The sequence below is a fragment of the Scomber japonicus genome, chromosome 8 (genome assembly GCF_027409825.1).
Source record: "Scomber japonicus isolate fScoJap1 chromosome 8, fScoJap1.pri, whole genome shotgun sequence".
NCBI classification, from domain to species: domain Eukaryota; kingdom Metazoa; phylum Chordata; class Actinopteri; order Scombriformes; family Scombridae; genus Scomber; species Scomber japonicus.
In genome coordinates, this window is record NC_070585.1 from 1,646,219 (window position 1) to 1,664,422 (window position 18,204).

The window sequence follows — 18,204 nt, forward strand, 5'->3', positions numbered from 1 at the left end:
ACTCTCCACTTGCTTTGCAGTGCACTGTTTTTAACTCATCACTACTTGACTTTAGTGTTAGAATTACAACAGATTTTATGTACTGTCATGCCCTCAATATTCCCCACAGTGGAATGAGACACTTAGCATAAAGCATGCACACTGCTCTTAGCTATAAATCCCAATGCTTCCCCTCTGCTCCTGAGTTCATAGACATGTAAATAACAGTTCTGCATCCCTCTGTGACAATTAACACATTTCCATTTGTACTCACTAGTTTGCTATTGAGTGATTGTTGAGAATAGTGACTGAATGAGTCAGTTCATTCTTGCTGAACCCCCAGGCATTTAGCCCATAACACTGCAACATTTTAGCAATCTGTTTAATGTAATTGGCAGATTAGTTGAATGTGTTTGTAACTGATATCAATGCCAGAGAAGTTTTTATGTAAAGGTGATAATACTATTGTGATTAGCTCAATTTACACTTAACATTTAATCAAATCAAATCTGATTATTTAAAAAGGTGCTTTGTTTCTTCTCAGTGAGAAATAAGCAAATGACTATTCAGAAGGTACCATGATGAAAACAAGAGGCAGGTGATTCTGTGTTGTGTAAGTTCCTCCTAAGTCTTATTTGACCATTGTGGGACAAGAGTCCACCTGTGTATTGGCATGACTGAGGGCTACAAATGATCAGTTTGATCTTGTCACAGTTACCCTAGTGTCAGTGTTTATGTCAAGTTGAACATGACGTTAATTATGCGACTGTCACCATAGCAACAAACAGGCATATCAACAAATATGGCAGGAAAGGGGTTGCTTTGGTCTGTGGCAGAGATAGAGTGTTTGTTAGAAATTTGGGCAGGCGACAGTATTTAAGAATAGCTGGATTCAACCCACAAGAACTCAGAACATGAGATGACGTAAGCGTGCCTGGGGCCAGATCGTTATATACAATGTGAGCACAGGCCCGCGTTGGAGTGGGGGGGGGGGGGGGGGGGCAATCATTCTCCAGAATGGTACAAGGCAACCAGGCTTGGTGTGAATGCGCTCTTAGAAACATGGCCACATTTACACAGTTTGTCCACTAGAGGGCACTGACAAGGCTCCTGCGCTATGACACAATTCCTTAATAATGAAACAGGGGCTCCTTATAATAAATAATGAAGTCAAAAAATATCATCCTATATGTATAACTAACTGATTTTTTAAGTCACTGCTCAATGTAAAATACAAAACCCAAAACATTCACTGAGTTCCCTTTGTGTTACCGAATCCAAACAAAGTTGACAGCCAGCTGGCTACATGGATAAAAAACAAAGCTGTAACTTGGGGAAACAAGTTAAAAATATTTTTTATTGTGCAGTAAACAGTATTTATTTTCATCCAGATGGTTAGAAGAGACCTTGAAGATTCTGGAAATGCCTTCAAAACGACTGTGCATTATGATTCGACCGTCTGGGTTTATCAAACATTGCAGGTTATCTTCTAAAGAAATGGATGGTTACTATGTGAATTAAGAATATGCTAATATATAAGAGGCACAAACTGGGACTAGTTTCAACCACACACAATATTGCTTCATAAAGTTGTCGTCAGTGAAACTGATTTGAAAGATCAGTGCAGAAAATGTTCGGTTTCACTGACAGTAGCTTAACAGTGATCCAAAAAACGGTAAAGTGGAAGTAATAGAGTGGAAGAGGAAGTATTTCTGTTAGAGAAGTCAAACTCAGAGCAGAAAAGTTATGAGTCAGCACAGTATACTGAGTTCATCCAGACAACAATTGACTAGGGACCACTGGAAATTAAAATAAAGGCCTGTCCCTTATATAGGCCTGTTTTAATGGAAAGACATTGAGGTCAATTTTTTAAAAGTGAGAGTGTAGCATGAATCATAATTATTGTTTGGTTATCTGTAATTTAATAAACGTCATTTTATTATACCACATAGTCTGTCCACAGTGATGAGAATAAAGCAGATGTAGCCAGCACAGCTTTCAGCATAAAGAAGCTTGATGATCAGTACACCTGCTGGAGTGTGGCTGTGTGTGTGTATGTGTGTGTGCGTGTGTGTGTGTGTGTGTGTGTGTGTGACGGATCTCTGTACACTAACTCATGCATTGTTTCCTATTTTGCGACTGAGAAACAGGACCCAGTTTCTCTAAGTGGAGCTGCAGTAGTGCTGATGGTGGAAGTTTCTCCTTAGCTTTTCATCTCAGCGCTCGGTGTCGACTGTTTATTCCTGTAGATCATCCACAGGGACCCCATTAATAATGACTAATACACACACACACACATGCACACACACATGCACACAGTGGATGAAAACGAATGAGCACATGTACATTCTAACATATATACTGGATCTTGGTCCATATACAGTGTAGAGACACACACACACATACACAAAACCCAATTAAAAATCATTCACACACATATGTACTGGACACACACACAGTGCTGAAAACCACAAAAACACATGCAGTCTTGATCAGTGAGCGTATAGATAGCAGATGTACCCCCCCCCCCCCACCCCCACCCCGACATACATACTCACCACTCACACATACACACAGAACCTAACACTAATGAATCCTATCAACCATGCGCCCACCAGGTTTACGATCATACTAATAAAAACACATACACACATGGTGAGTAAATCCCTTCACAGATGACAGATGTCCACACACTCCACAAACACACACACATTCAGTTCCACTCCACTATGTGAGGATGTCCCTAATAAATAGTAATTTGCTTCCAGTCACAGCTGGGATCATCTGTTGGTCCTGCAAGCTTCCAAATGTTTAGCATTCATCATCTTTTTTTTTCATGATCATCATCATAATTAAAGCTGGATAATGAATTTAATATCACATGATAAAAATACATGAACAGTAACACGACTCTACAGGAGCACTATTCAATGGAATAGATGCAAGGCAGATATGAGAGAAAAAAGAGGAGAGAAGTTGCTTTTTGTTGTTGTTGTTGTTGTTGTTGCCATTTTTCAATCAGAGAGCTTTAGCAGAGAAGTGTGACTGACTGCCAGCTGTGGGTACAGGGGCCATTTCCCATCCAGAGACTGATTGAAGAGGATAGAACACTTTCTGTGGAAGATATTGTCAAACCTGTTGTTGGCATTATTCTCTGCTTAAGAAGGACAGGTAGATTCTCAAATCCAGTCTTTCTGAGACGCAGTGTGGTGCTGGTGCTTATGATTCAGATGCTGGATTCACTCACATTTACTGAGATACAGCTGCTGCTTTTTGTTTGCTTCTCATCTGCAGGCGCTGGATTGTGGATAAATTTAGACCGTAAATCTTGAAACACTAATATCAGATAAAATAGACATAGACAGAAGAGTACTGATTGGATAATGCTGCTGTCATGTAAAAACCTTGTAACGACACATTTTGTTTTTCTGACAGTGACCATAGTGATCACCATTAACACTAGGACCGCCAACATTCCAATACTCCCTTTAACCGCCGCTAACGGTCCTCCAGACCGCTATATGTAATTTCATTGTTTGTGTTGTTTTAACCCTTCAGGTGTATGGGGACATGGGAAACAACTTACTGTCACATAGTCACTGTTTAGTGTACAAGCTACTTGTTCAACAGTTAAACACAAGATTACTAGGAAAAGGAGAGAAATGAGACAAGGATCAAAGAGAATGGCTGCGGGGGGAGGAGGGGGTATCAGTCAAAGCACAAAGCAAAATTAAAATAATAATAATAATAATAATAATTATTAATAATAATAGTTATGGATATATATTTATTTATTTATTTGCTGCTGCTGCGTGTGTAGAGTCCAAATGGATGAATTTGCCGCACAATGCTAAAATACAATAAGCCTACACTTATTTAAAATGTGTAACTTACCTCATTGCAGGCAGTAGTTTGTATTTTAATAAACATATGCACAATAAAAGAGAAACTCAGAAACAATGGGGGAATAGTAATAATAATAATATTTTTAATATAACAACAACATTATATTGTTATTAATAATACAATTATACACAATGTAATACAATACAATATCAGGCCATATAATAATAATAATGATAATTCATTCATTAATTTTCCAAACCGCTTGTCCTCTAGAGGGCTGGAGCCAATCCCAGCTGTTATTGGACAAAATGCGGGGTACACCCTGGACAGATGGCCAGTCCATCACAGGGCTATAGCCTAATGATAATGATATAATAATAATAATAATACAAGTCTATATTTACATAAACGTATGAACGTTACAAACAGACAGACAACAAATCTAAGTCTGTGGCACACAGCTGGAGCAAAAGCTCTCCACCCTTACGGTGCACTTTCCACACACAGGTGGTGTACATCCTTTACAGGACTGCTGGCAGTGGCTGTTGACCTGACACTGCCGTGTTTGGTGGCTCTGTTGCATCTCTGTCAGTAGAGCTACTGCTGGACCGGCCTTGGCGCACATGTGTTCCACCCGCAGTTCTTTAGCCAGCTGCAAGATAAAGGCTTGTATTGGGATGTTGACCGACAAGCACTTCTGATAAAGGATGTAGGTTTTTATTGCAGCCATGTCCAGGAGATTGTAGAACACGGCTACTGGCCATCTTCGTGTTGCCCCTTTCACGGGATAAAGCCGTGCCATTTGATCCAGCACGTCAACCCCGAACTGTAATGATGGAAATTAGTGCAATGTAAATACGTTTGTAATAATAGTATAACAACAACAATTGTCACAGCCTACATACAACGCAGCCTAAAGTTATTATTATAATAAATATATATTATTATAAACATAATGGCATCAGTGCAGTAATTTATTTTAAAAAATAATTATTATTCCTATATATGATAAAACCATCACATGTTACCTTTGTGTTGTTGGCTGAAGGTCTCCGGCTTTTTCTTGGGATCACTCCCGATGGACACACTCTGGTGCATGGAGCTGAGGAGTGCCACGTTCTTTTTAGCTTTCCCCTGATATATAGTGAGAGTGGTGCGTTCATGCTTCATCACTTTGGTTGAAAACAGCTCTCCTCTCTGCTGCTGGACTGAAGGAGGAAGTTCTCGTCTGACCTTATTGACTGTGCCAACCAGGCTGGTGTTCTTCCTCAGCAGATTCTTGGCGAGGCTGAGGGACGTGAAAAAGTTATCCGTAGTGACATTTCTTCCCTTCCCCATGAAGGGCTCCACCAGCCTCATCACAACATTTTCGTCCACACTTTGTTTCGCTGGTCTGGTTGGATCTCTGCCCAGGTATGGGAAGGCATTTAACATGTACTTGGTTTCAACATCTGCAGCTATCCAAAATTTGATACTGAATTTATCTGGCTTGTTTGCCATGTACTGGGTGAAGCGGCACTGTGCTTTCGTTGGGAACAGCTGCTCATCTACGGTTATGTTAGCCCCAGGTTTATAGCATGCAATGCAGTTCTCTACAAATCTCCCCCACACCTCTGACACCAATGTAAACTTGTCTCTGGAGAGACGAGCACGCCTGCTCTCCTTCTTGTCAAAGCGCAGGTATCACATGATCTCCCTGTACCTGCTCCTTGGCATCGTGGAATTGAAAAAAGCCAACCCCCACTCCTCAGACCAAAAGCTCTCCATTTCAATGTTTTTATTAAACACTAGTGAGGAATGCCTTCAGCTCTCCAACCGAGAGATCCCATTCAGAGTTCTCCTCAACACGATGTGCCTCTGCTACAGTGCACTCACATATATTCTGTAGTATCTGCCTGTCAAGCAAGCACAAAAACGCTCTGAACGTCTTCTATGTTAGCAAACGCTGTAGGAACGGCAGATTCTGTGAGGGCATTTTGTGCTTGTTGTCTCCCTGAGTGTCCTCCAGGGGTGATGGCACTCCAGATTGTCCCATCTTTCCCCAGCTCTTTTTTTTTGGCTGGGTTCAGGCTCCGAGTTGGTGTCGGAGCTCTCCTCCTCACTCCAATCAAGGTCGCTGAGGTCCAGCTCTCCTCCATCAGACTCCTCCTCGCTCAGTTGATGTAACATCATCAAAGCCTCCTCAATAGTATATCTCATATTCTCATTTCATTTTCTTCCCCTCTCCATCTTCAGATCTTTGCTTCTACTAGGCTTGCTAGGTCTATCTATCCGTCCTGTCCGTCCGTCTATCTATCTATCTATCTATCTATCTATCTATCTATATATTCTTCTTTATATCTATCTATTCTTCTTTATCTATCTCTTCTCTCAAATCTCTCTTCTCTCTCAAATGGAAACAATAGACCGCAGGTCGGAGAGAGGTATAAATGCTCAGAAATCATTTGTGTTTTATTGTAGCATCTTATAGACTTCGGGAAATATTAAAAACACATATTTAGGAAAAGTCATGGGCTGAAAGGCTTGTAGTCTTTATTTAAACAGAATTATGTACATTTTAATAACGCAAACGGTCTGTCAGACCATCTCAGCGGTTCTAGTGTTAAGAGAATGGGTCAGGCCTTGTGTTGTATTCATGTAGAACCCAACAAAAAAAGGGGCTGCTAAAGGGCCACTGGTCACTTGCCCAAATTACCTGTATAGTAGATCCTTCCATCAATAAAAAAAAAGCTAAACCAACTTGTGAATTATAGATGTTATTATTATTTTACTAATCGGGAGCTACATACAGCGTGTGATGTTGGCATGCGGTGAACAATCGAATCCAAAGTGCAGATTCTTATTTGGGTTTGATCTTGTTGTAGAAAAACCTTCAGGTCAACCAATTGAAACTAAGGATTCTTCTCAACATGTACTTTCAATTAGTGCAAAAAAACAAGAGTCAAAAAGCCACCAAGTCAGGCAGAGTTTATTGCAATAATAGATTTACTGTGCATAACAGAAATAATCACAGGCTGGTCTGCAGACCAAGCACAGAGTAACAATCTGTGACTTGCATCCTTTCATACCCATAGCTTCATCTGAGGTGGAGCTTATTGTCCCTGACCCTAACTGTTCTCTCACACATGACGTCAATGATGGCCTTGAGTCTTGGACGTTTTAGTAGAGCCCTAATGCCCCAATGTAATGAATGTGCTGCCAAAAAATTAAGAGTTACTTGTCATGATGGCCTTACAGCAATGCCATTCTGTATGGTATGTACACTATCATGTTGTGTTGTTGGGTACTTTTGGTGTAATAGTGAAATAATGATTATGCAGATTCTTACTTTATTCCCATAGTGAATGATTATATAACTTGATCAATACTATATTGATAATATCTAAACCAATGGGGGGGGGGGGATTCCCACCCTTTGTATACACTGACTCCAGGAAGTAGCCATATACCACAATTCCAAAGCTAAACACTAACACAAGTCCTCACTTTCTCCTGCAAGCTCTGCTTTATATGTCACCAGACTAACTGCCAGCACTTAAAATAGAAGCATTACAACCTTAAACTGTAAAAAAGATGACTTACTTGAGTTTTGTGTGCCATTTAGCTGCTTTAAACAGTGCAGGTGCTGACTGACTGACACTTTTGACCCTCAGGTATTACCATAGCTGCATACGTTCATCCTGTAAACTCAACTTGACTCCACAGCTTATTGATAGCAGCTCTCGTAAAGACTTGCTGCCCTCGACACATTCTGTATTTACTACCTAAACACACACACTGTTTTTTTTTATTTAAAGGTGCAGTGTATAGAATTTGATGGCATTTAGTGGAATGGACATGGCAGAAATGGAATATAATATATATAAGTACGTTTTAAATGTATAATCACCTGAAAATAAGAATCGCTGTGTTATTCTTTAGCTTAGAATGAACCTTTTATATCTACACAGGGAGCAGGTCTTTTTCCATGGAGTCCACCATGTTTCTACAATAGCCCAGAACTTACTTCCTTACTTAATCCTTTTTGTTTCCTATGGAACATAAGGCTGTGACATCTGTTACTAAAGATACAATTACTATTTCTCCTACTTGGAGGGTCAGGAGAGGGGCATTCAGTTGTTTGCAATTGGCAGCCTCACCACTAGGTGCCACTAAATCCTACACACTGCGCCTTTAACTAATTTGAGTCTTGGTTTTATAATGAAAAAAAACCACATTGTGAATACATATGGTTTCCAGTGTTGAAATGAACACAATCACATTTACTACTTTCATCCCCTTAAAACACAAAAGTGGAGAGTTATCACTGAGTTTTAAATATGAATATTGCTGCTCAGTTTGCTGCCAAGAGAACATTATGTCTCCCTTAAAGTTAAATTCATCATCAGTCATCATGTTTCTGCAACATAATGATCGGTATCGTAAACACCATATTAATGCATTAAATAAGATAAATGCAGTCCAACCTTCCCACTGCCCACTGCAGTGCAAAGAATGCACGCTGCCACCACATTCATCACAATCCAACTTTCTGTTCCAAGCAGAACAATAGTAGCAGACAGAAGATTCAATTAATAGAGTTATTGCATTCAAGTAACAGTGAGAAGAAAAGGGGAGAGTTATGAATCACACACAAAAAAGAAGAAAAGGTAAAGGTTTCGTCTTTACTGCCGAGACTCGCTGGCGCCGACAAGTTAGGCTTATTACCGAGTTCTACCACATTGTGATCAAAGTAGGGAGACTATGCATTTATTCTCCTGCTGTTGAAGGTGCAGTGCAGTCACACAGCTGCTTGGATGAGAGCTTAACTCTCCTCTGTCAGTAAAAGAGTCCAGCATCTCACAGCAGGCTGCAACACAGATGTGGAAAGAACAGAACAGGCTGTCCCATTCAGAGAGAGATATTGGCCCAGCTGTATTACTTTAAGCTCTTTTTAATTGATCCTATTGAGTCAGGAAGCATGAATCCAAGTGAGGTGACTCCACTCATCTGTTTCTAAAAATCAGACTGAAATGAACACATTTACATTTTGTATATTTAAACATAGACCAGAGTCAGATCCTGTGGGGGAGCATGTCATTTATCAACCTTATTAATGCTGCATTTAAAATGTAAAAACACTTTGATTTTTCCCTCCGCTCAGTTAAAAAAAATTGTTTTCTCTGCTTGTCACAGTGAGCTTGTCTACGCTGACAGCGGAGGATCCCTAAGGATTGCAGTTTTTAATTTCATTACCCGTTCATGTAAGTACAAAAATGCACAAGTCCCAAAACACTCCCGGCTAATTAATTACAAAAGGTATTTCAAAAACAAGGCCAAAGATCGCTGCTGAAGCTGGATGTTTGTGATGAAAGCAGCAGCAGCAGCAGCAGCGTCCCACAGAGGCCTTCACAGCACAGCAGGAGCCCAACAAAACATACTCCTACCTCATGTTCTCTACCTCTGTTGGATCAATTATGATTTGATTCTCCCTAAAGGCTTCTCATACATAAGTGGTACAGGCTTTGAAAGCAACAGAGAGGGAAATGTGATCATCATTCAACAAGATTACATGTTTAATGTTGATTACATGTTGGTGAGAACATTCCCAGTCAGCATGTCCATGTGGGCCCCACATGGATTAAATGTGGGCTACATGGGTACTGAGTGGGCATGGGCTTGAACTGGGCAAAATCTGCCAGTCCCACATGGTTTCAGTAAAAGGGACCTCATACAGTCAGCCCACATGTGAAGCCCATGTGGGCTGACTGTATGAGCCCCATTAGGGATATAAGTGGGCTAAGCAGGCATGGGCATAAACAAGGCAAACTGTATGGGTCCCATATTGTTTCAGAAACATGGGCCCCACATGTGAAACCCATGTGGTTTGGCTAAAAGAACCCCATTTAAGGTCCATACTGATCCCACTGAGATCCCATATGGGAAAATATATATGGGTGTCACCGAGTTGGGCCCCACCTGAAACCCAATCAGAACCCACTTGAAGCCCATATGGGCAAACACAAGTGGGGTCACCATGGAAACTGCGGATAAACCCACTTGGGACCCATATTGCAGCCCAAATTGAACCCTTATGGACATGCTGGCTGGGTTATGAGTCATAATATGAACAGCATTTAAGGGTTAAAAATGCTCACATACCTGTCAACCCTCAACAGTTCTGGTGGGGCTATATTTTGAACCCTTTCTCCTGCTATGTGTTATATCTCACCAGTTTGGCTCCTATGAATCAGATTGGAACAACAGCAAATTCACCTTCCATATTAAACATTGATTATATATGGAGAATAACCATTGTGTGCATTTACTTTTCAGAGCGGAAGCCAATTTTTTTCTTGGCTACAGTTTTCCACACATGAAACCGGCCCTGTAAACACATCAAAAAGTCATTAGCCTCACTGCCCCCCCCAAGCCTCCACAGTGCATTGCTATTCATATTCCATCTCCTCCTCTCTTGAAAAGAACTGGTTTTCAATTAAAGTCAACTGTCCGCCTGTGATGTATGACTGCTGAAATCGCTCTGGCACCAGGAAGTTCTTACTGTCATTTGTTACAGTGCGAGAGCTCAGTTTGTATCTGCCCCCCAGCCCCAGCCCACACCCCATTCCCTTTAACACCCATAAAGGCACTGATTTAAATTTCAGATTGTAGCAAATCTACTGAGGGAAGGCTAACTGTTGAAAAGCAGTAATATCCCTGAGTAATAGCTGACCTTGAGCTTTGAAAGAGAAAAAAGGGAGAGTGAGCTGAGAAATAAGGGTGCTAAATTGGTGATCTTGCATTTTGAATAGTCGCCTTTGACCCCCAATGAGCTCATAACTTGAGAAACGTTCAACTTGATTCAAAGAATAAATGCCAGACTCAGGGTGTAAGAGTTAAGAAGCATAAAACACATCATCATCGCTGCTAATACAGAGAGAAACCAGGCTGTTTTTCTTGACATTTCCGAGAGCTTTTCACCCTTCAGTGGCCACTGAGTGGAAAATAGGACGGAGGGGAAGAATCTGGAGGAGGCATCAGGGAGGAAAAAAGCAAGGCAGAGGCTGTTCTGTTAATGGGAAACAATCTGTACTGAAGCAGAAATATTTTGAAGGAACAAACAACCTTGAAATGTGAAACAACAAATTTGACTTTGGGGGGTGGAAGAAAAGCAGAAGAGTGGGAGGCTTTTTGGGGTTTTTTTTTAACATGGGTGCGAGACAGAGATGTGATGCAGGGAGAAAAGGACAAGGATGATAAAGCTCCGCTGAGAATTTGGTAAGAGCTTCCTTTTTCCACTTGTGTACTTGAGTGACGCAGACAAACCTGTTATCCTCATGTGTGGAGCGACGGGGAGGATGGAGAGGATGGAGCAGAGGGAGATGGGGGGGAACGTTTTAGGAGGAGAGAAAAGACAAAGACGAATGAAGTTTAGAGATGGCCGGAGAGGAGAAAGAAGAGTCAAGCAGGGATGTCAAGTTAAACCCTGTAATTCCAAGTGAATCATATTTAATACATGAGTTTTAGAAACCTCTACATCATCAGTGTGATATTTATTTCTGAAAAAACCTGATGCATATTATCAGATACTTGTAGTGCACAAATAAACCACCAGGGGACCTTTTATTTGAGGCATCCAACATGGACATAGTTAATCATTGAACCACAATTATGAGACATGGATATATTTGCTATTGTTTTAAAAAAGTTAAGGTAAGAAAGTCATTCAAATAGTTAGTGATACTTCAATATGAGTAGTAACTGGATTGATTCAATGTTGAATTACTGAATATTTTGTAGCTTATCTGACGGTTTAAAAAAATGGTGATATGAACTTTATAGAGGTCCTATTTGTATTCATGCTATGAAAATAAATTCATGATGTCAAGATGTATAACATATGATACAAAACAAAACTCACAACAAAATGATTTGTGTTAGTATGTATTTTCTCTTAACATACCCCACTCAGCATGGCACCAGAATGTCTGTAAAAACATGTCAAAGAATGATTGATAGAGTCCAGAATAACTTCAGGTGCCTTACATGGACGTCGCATTCTGCTCAAACTGCATACTGAAGATATTTGACCCTCTCTGTGACAGTATAAGACCCCTGTGTTCTGGAGTGAATCTTTGTCAGTGTCTCAGGCATGTAGACGTGAACCGAGCTCGTAATTAAAACATGTATTAAGAGAAGAACTTCTGACTTGATTCATCTTTGCCGTCTATCTACACAGTTTCCGAATAACAATTTGTCTAATAAACACTCGAATGAGAATTGAAATATTCTGGCAGTTAACTGATGGTTCAGACTTTACAGGGTTATGTAGTGTATACATGACAATGTTTCTTATACAAGTACAAGTAGTTTTATATGAGAAATTGTGATAATTGGCTAAAATATAGGACTGCCCCCTAAAATGATGTTCATATATAATTTATTGATAGTGGCAAACATGTTTCATTTCCTGGATTGTGCTTCTGTTTACCCACATAACCATGACACAAAGTTCACATTCAAACTTTTTCTCCATTTGTGTTCTTACAATAGAAGCTTCCAGACTATAAAGCATGATTCATGTTTTTATGGGTTATGTTTTACTTCAAGGCTTAAGTACAGTAAGTAGTTTCAGCCTAATAACACAATGCTCTCTCTTAAAAAATATGATTATTTTATAAAGTGCAAATTTTAAGGCTGTGAAGTCTTTTTTTTAATGAACTACACTTGAGGCTCACAGTGTTATAAGAACTAAATTGCCTTCATGGATGAAAGAATATTCCTCCAACTTGAAAATGACATTCACATAAAAATAAATAAATAATTCACTTTGTCAATACAAGAAGGCCAAGTCACACAAAAGCCAATTAAAGCAGTAAATTGTCACCAAGCTGTAGTTCTGCCTACAAATGTGGAAGCTATTTCAACATCATATAGACATATATACTGTAGTAATCCTGGATAATATATATATTATTTATATTATAATATATAATATAAAATGTTATGAAGCATATGGTGGTAGCATTTACAACATGTACACACACTTCATAGAAGTTCTGGGAGGTTGTACATGAGAGTAAAAAAATAAAATAAATGTTCATGAGCATTTGGCACCAAGTACAGCTAAGGTATTTTGCAGATATTTGGTCAAAAAACAAAATTTGATCAAAAGCCAGGGGAATGATTACAATCCTTCTTCTTTCAACCATGAATGTGTGAACCACATTTTACGCAATCCATCCAATAATAATGATTGATGATAATAATAATAATAAAAATAATAATTCTAACTATTTTCTATCTATCTATCTATCTGGAAAAGGGAATTGTCATTTAAATGCTTGGTAAAAAGTTGTATTCTTAATTTTGTTATTTATTTGGGAATGTATTATATATTATGTATTCATTATATATGATTTGATTTATTTGCTACTGTGTCATGCACAAAGTGCCCAGCCTAAATGGACTTACAAAAAAACCCATTTGGGCGTTTTTGAAACAAAATAAGAACCGACCAGATACCAGACATAAGGATTCATAAGGATTCATTATATATGTATTTTTAAATGACATTTTTATCAACTATTTTAAAATGTAAATCCCTTTTTATTATTCCTCTTTTTAATTGTACCCTTGGTTATTGAATAATGAAATGTATTCTTACTCTTACTCTTTCTGTGACTCAGCTGAAAGCGTGACATTATCACCCTTGAGCCACACAACTAGCTTAGCTTGACAGAACTTCTGTTACATGCTAACCACATATCTGCCACCATGAGGCATGTTACGAAAAAATGGGGCAACTGTGTCACTTTGACACTTTTTTTCCCTTCTTTTGGACCGAACTGACAAACTCCAGCTGCTTCTGTTTTGTAAGAAGGGTTGATAACAAAGTGCATGCTGCTCCTCAACAGCATGTGGTTGACCTTTTGAGTGCCGATGGTGACGTCTACTTAAAGTCTGCATAAAGTAAGAATAAATATGTGTTCTGAGTTTCACATACCACAGAAAAGTGTGTTGTTAACCACCCTGCCAAATTTGAATGATTAAATATATGAAATTAGGCTTCAAAGTTGTGTAAAACAAAAAAAAAAAAAAGTCTTTTTCTCTGCTACCAAACGCTGTGGGAGTGCCCGCCGAATTCGCTGAAACCCCGCCCCCTACCAAGTGTCACCTGTCAATCAGTGTCACCACCTCTACCAGAAACATGGACGCTAGGTCTGAGAGCTTTATGCTGCTAACTCAGCTGCTAACTCAACGGCTAACTCAGCTAACTGGCTAACTGTAGACTATAGTAGTAGTAGTAGTGTGTGCTGAATGTATTTATACCTCTACAGCAGCAGGGGCGGGTTTATGCTAATCACTGCTAACCCACCCACTAAATCCTGAACACAGAAATGTTGAAACACAGTTTGTGAAGCCTAGCTCCACAATTCAAATCTAAATGGTTGAAATGCTTTTTACACCTTTTTTAGAAATACATTTATGACCTATTTAATGTGTTTAGAAGAAAAAGTCTAAATTCATTTTACACAGTCTTTAAAGAAAATTTGCAGTGGATGGTGGACCGGTTTTCAAGCAGGTGAGTAAACTCAGAGGCAATTTGATTAAACCCTGCTGCATTATTCATCAACAGGCCCTGAGATCAAAATGCATCATGACCGATGTCGTCAAGATGGTAAACTGCATCTGTGTGAAAGCACTTCATCAGACACACCTCTGCAAAAGCACCAAAAGACAAAATGGAGATGTTTTATCATAATCATGCCCTGTGGCTCAGCCAGGACTGTGAGAGCTGAGATAGAGTACTTCCTGTGAGTAAAAGGACAGCCACAGGAAGAGCTGGCTGACCCAGAGCCTGGCTGCCACATGATCATTTGACCAAATGACTCTGTGGTTAAATAAAGTCTACAGGAGTCTGCGGGGGGTGGGGGGGTATCACAGCTATACTCTGACAACCAGAGCTTTCAGTAAATAACAGATAAACAAGCACTTGACACAAAGTGAAGGAACCTACTGTTTAAAGGTCATTGGATTTTAAAGTGTATTTCTAAGAGCCTCTTGTCCTTCTTCATATACTCAGTATGATTTTTTTCTTTGGGACGCAAATAAAGAAATATGTCAACACCAAACAAACAGGCCTATTTAACCCTTATATGGCTGCTGTAATGTCAGTTACGGGCAGTACTGCTGTTCACTTTTTAATCAATATTTCTTTACATTTTAGCAAATAGGCTGCATTAAAAGTATGCTGAATGAGCTAGTAGCTCCTGCTTGGAGTATACCAATGGATGTAAGTACAGGCTGATCTAAAAATCATTCTCAGGGAAGTGTATTAATATGTTTCATGTTATCACACTGAGAAGAATGATTTTGGACTCTTCTTCACCTCACGCAGTATCATTGTCTAACCTTCAACTCTCACACACGCTCTGTTGAGGCTTTTGGCTTTGTTCTGCTGAATGTACATGTCTGTTACACATCAGATACTTTCATTTCCTGACAGTTCATTAAAATGTCATAAAGGGTAACAAGTTAATTTACAGAGAAGCACATTGACCCTACCAAAAAATGAGCTTGGATCAGCTCCCACTATTAGTTTACACTGTGGATTTGTATGAGAGGATAAGCGGTATGGACAATGTATAAATTAATGAATCAATCAAATATAAAACTTAACATACACTGTATATAAAGTGCAACAGGTAAGGATGAACCCACAGAGCAAGCCTTTTTTAGTCTGTTACCTTACAGCCTCACAGATCCATACAGCAGTAATACATCAGGGCTGTGTGCCTGTATAGTAAAATCAATTGTTATGTATTGATCAACTTGTGTTGTGTGGGTGTGAAAGAGGGGAAAAGTCATTATTAGGAGTTTCAAATTCCTATTTTTCTCAAAACTACTTTCTAAAAAATCTTAGTTACCAACCTGCAGAAATCAGTTTGTGTAACATACTGAGACACTGACCCTTCCAAAAGCATACAATCTCATACAATCATACAATGTTTTTCTCAATCTTAGTTTCAGCAAAGTGTGAGGGAAAAGCACTAACTCCTGTTACCACAATTAAGAAGAACGCCAAAATAACATGACATGACATCAAACTCCAGTCTGAAACAACAACATATAATTCACTGGGTCTGTCACAATAACTACTTTTATTGGACGATATATTGTCTCAGAAATAAGGGCAGGTGGGGGGTGGGATTGGAGAGTGGGTGATACACTTCTATAAAACCACAGACTGTCATTATGGTTGGGGACAGAGTTATTTACCTTTAATTCTTCTACAGTCTCCACTCAGGATGTACACAGTGAGGAATGGAGGACACTACTAGCTTAAACAATGTGACATGAATAGCCTCTTAGCTGCTAATGTGAAGTGTGGCTAAGAGGTCAAAAAATGATGGAGGTCATGTCCATGTATATAGACATGATGATGTTGATAATTACATTATTGTACGACAATTTGATTATTATTGTGACAGGCCTATAATTATATAAATCATTTAGTATTTGTATGGCAGCCTGGATTTGAATGAAAAATGATGATCTCAACATTTACATGGAGAAATCAAACCCATTTTTCTATGGGTCAAAACATTAGGTAGGTTATCTCTTAGGAACTCCATATTAAAAGTCTAGTTATAAAGTGAAGGCTGGAAGACTTTCAATGTGAAAATTGTGGAGGAAGTGTTGACTTTCTGTCATAGTTGTTTAACATCGTTAGGAGAAAAAAAGGCAAAGTGGAGCACCTGATGTGACAGCTGGAATGATTTCTGTATAAATAGACATTATACAGCATTTATCCAGACAGCTGGTCAACATGGAGGAAGTGCTGAGTTTGCATTATTCACAAAGACCTGCTCCTCTCTGCCACTGAGGTAAATAAAGGGCCCAGCCACTATTTGTGTATTTTTACTCTGAAAAGTTTGACCAACAGCGTACCAGAAACATTTATAATGTATTAAATATTCCACAGCAGCACTTTCAACCTTTAAAATCAATCCATGTTGTGTTCTAATTTGTCTTCCCCCCTCAAAAGTCACTTAATATATATCAACAAAAGTACCATATTTGGTTAAAGCCAGCTTTTTCTTTGTGTTTAAGTGTGTGTACTCACATCTGTAAAGTGTGTATTCTTATCTGCATGCCTGTGTGCGTGTGCCAGTTTATGTATGCCAGCTCCTTTGTCAGCTAAAAACAAAAAAATTCCATTAGTTTGCGTGGAAGCAGGCCGCCACAGCTCTTTGAAGCCTTTGTGTCCGAGCATACGTGAAGGGATGTAATTCCTTGGAGCTCCGAGCATCGTCTATTTCTGTCCACGAATGTGTCTAATTGAAACGTTGCTACAAAAAAACAATAAGGGTTGGGGGGGGGGGGGGTCCAATTTTTTAACAAAGTTGATGAGGATGGGATTTTCTGGCTTGGAATGATTCCCAGAACGTCAAGGTTCCAGGTTCAATTTCGGGAGCATTTTTGCTGACACGCACATGCAAAGAGACTCACATACGAGCACACAAACAACTCCATGTACTGACACTTGTGTTGTATATTATTATCATGTGCTCGGAGCCATGTGAAAACACACTTTCACGCACATTAAGCAAGATTAATGTGAATCCGGCTCAGGACGAGAGAGACATTGTTTCACACATTTTGGCAGTTTGTATTACACTCTCGCTCGCTTATAGAGATCATTCTTACTGAAATACTGTCTTCTTCATATATACAGAGGAATACATGCAAAATATAAGGAACATCTATCAATAGAGGCAGCTAATACATACCTCACACATGCTAGTGGCTCTGTGGCACATGCTGATGTTATGGTAATTTTCCATGTGGATGTTCTATACTGATGTGGTAGTTAATGTGTTTTGTCAAAATGATGTATACATGACCTTATAATCTGCTTTGAGTAATGACAGAAATGGTCACATAATTAGGTGTGCTGTTTTAACTGAAGTAAGAAAAGAAACTTTGAAACCTCCATGTAGGGGTTGTGTCTTTAATTTGAGTAAATACAACTCTTATTTGTTTCATCAATGTGCACCTGCTGCCTGCCATGTAAAAGTAAACAAAGTAAATGATAACATAAAAGTGTAAAAAAAAAGAAGATGGTAAAAAGTAAGACTATGTGATTCACACGTTCTGAGATTTGACTAACATTTGCAAGACACATGGTAGAATGTGCCAAAACACAAACCACATCTTGCAAGTATTTCTTCCTTGACTACACACTGGCCCTAATAATGACCAGAGTGAAATTCAGACATATTATTCCAAATTTAATGGTAGTCCAGCCAACAGTTTGGACATTTCACTCCAAATCACACATTTTAAGCTTCACTTGTCCTTTTCTATCTTTTTCTATTGTGACGTGAGTATTGC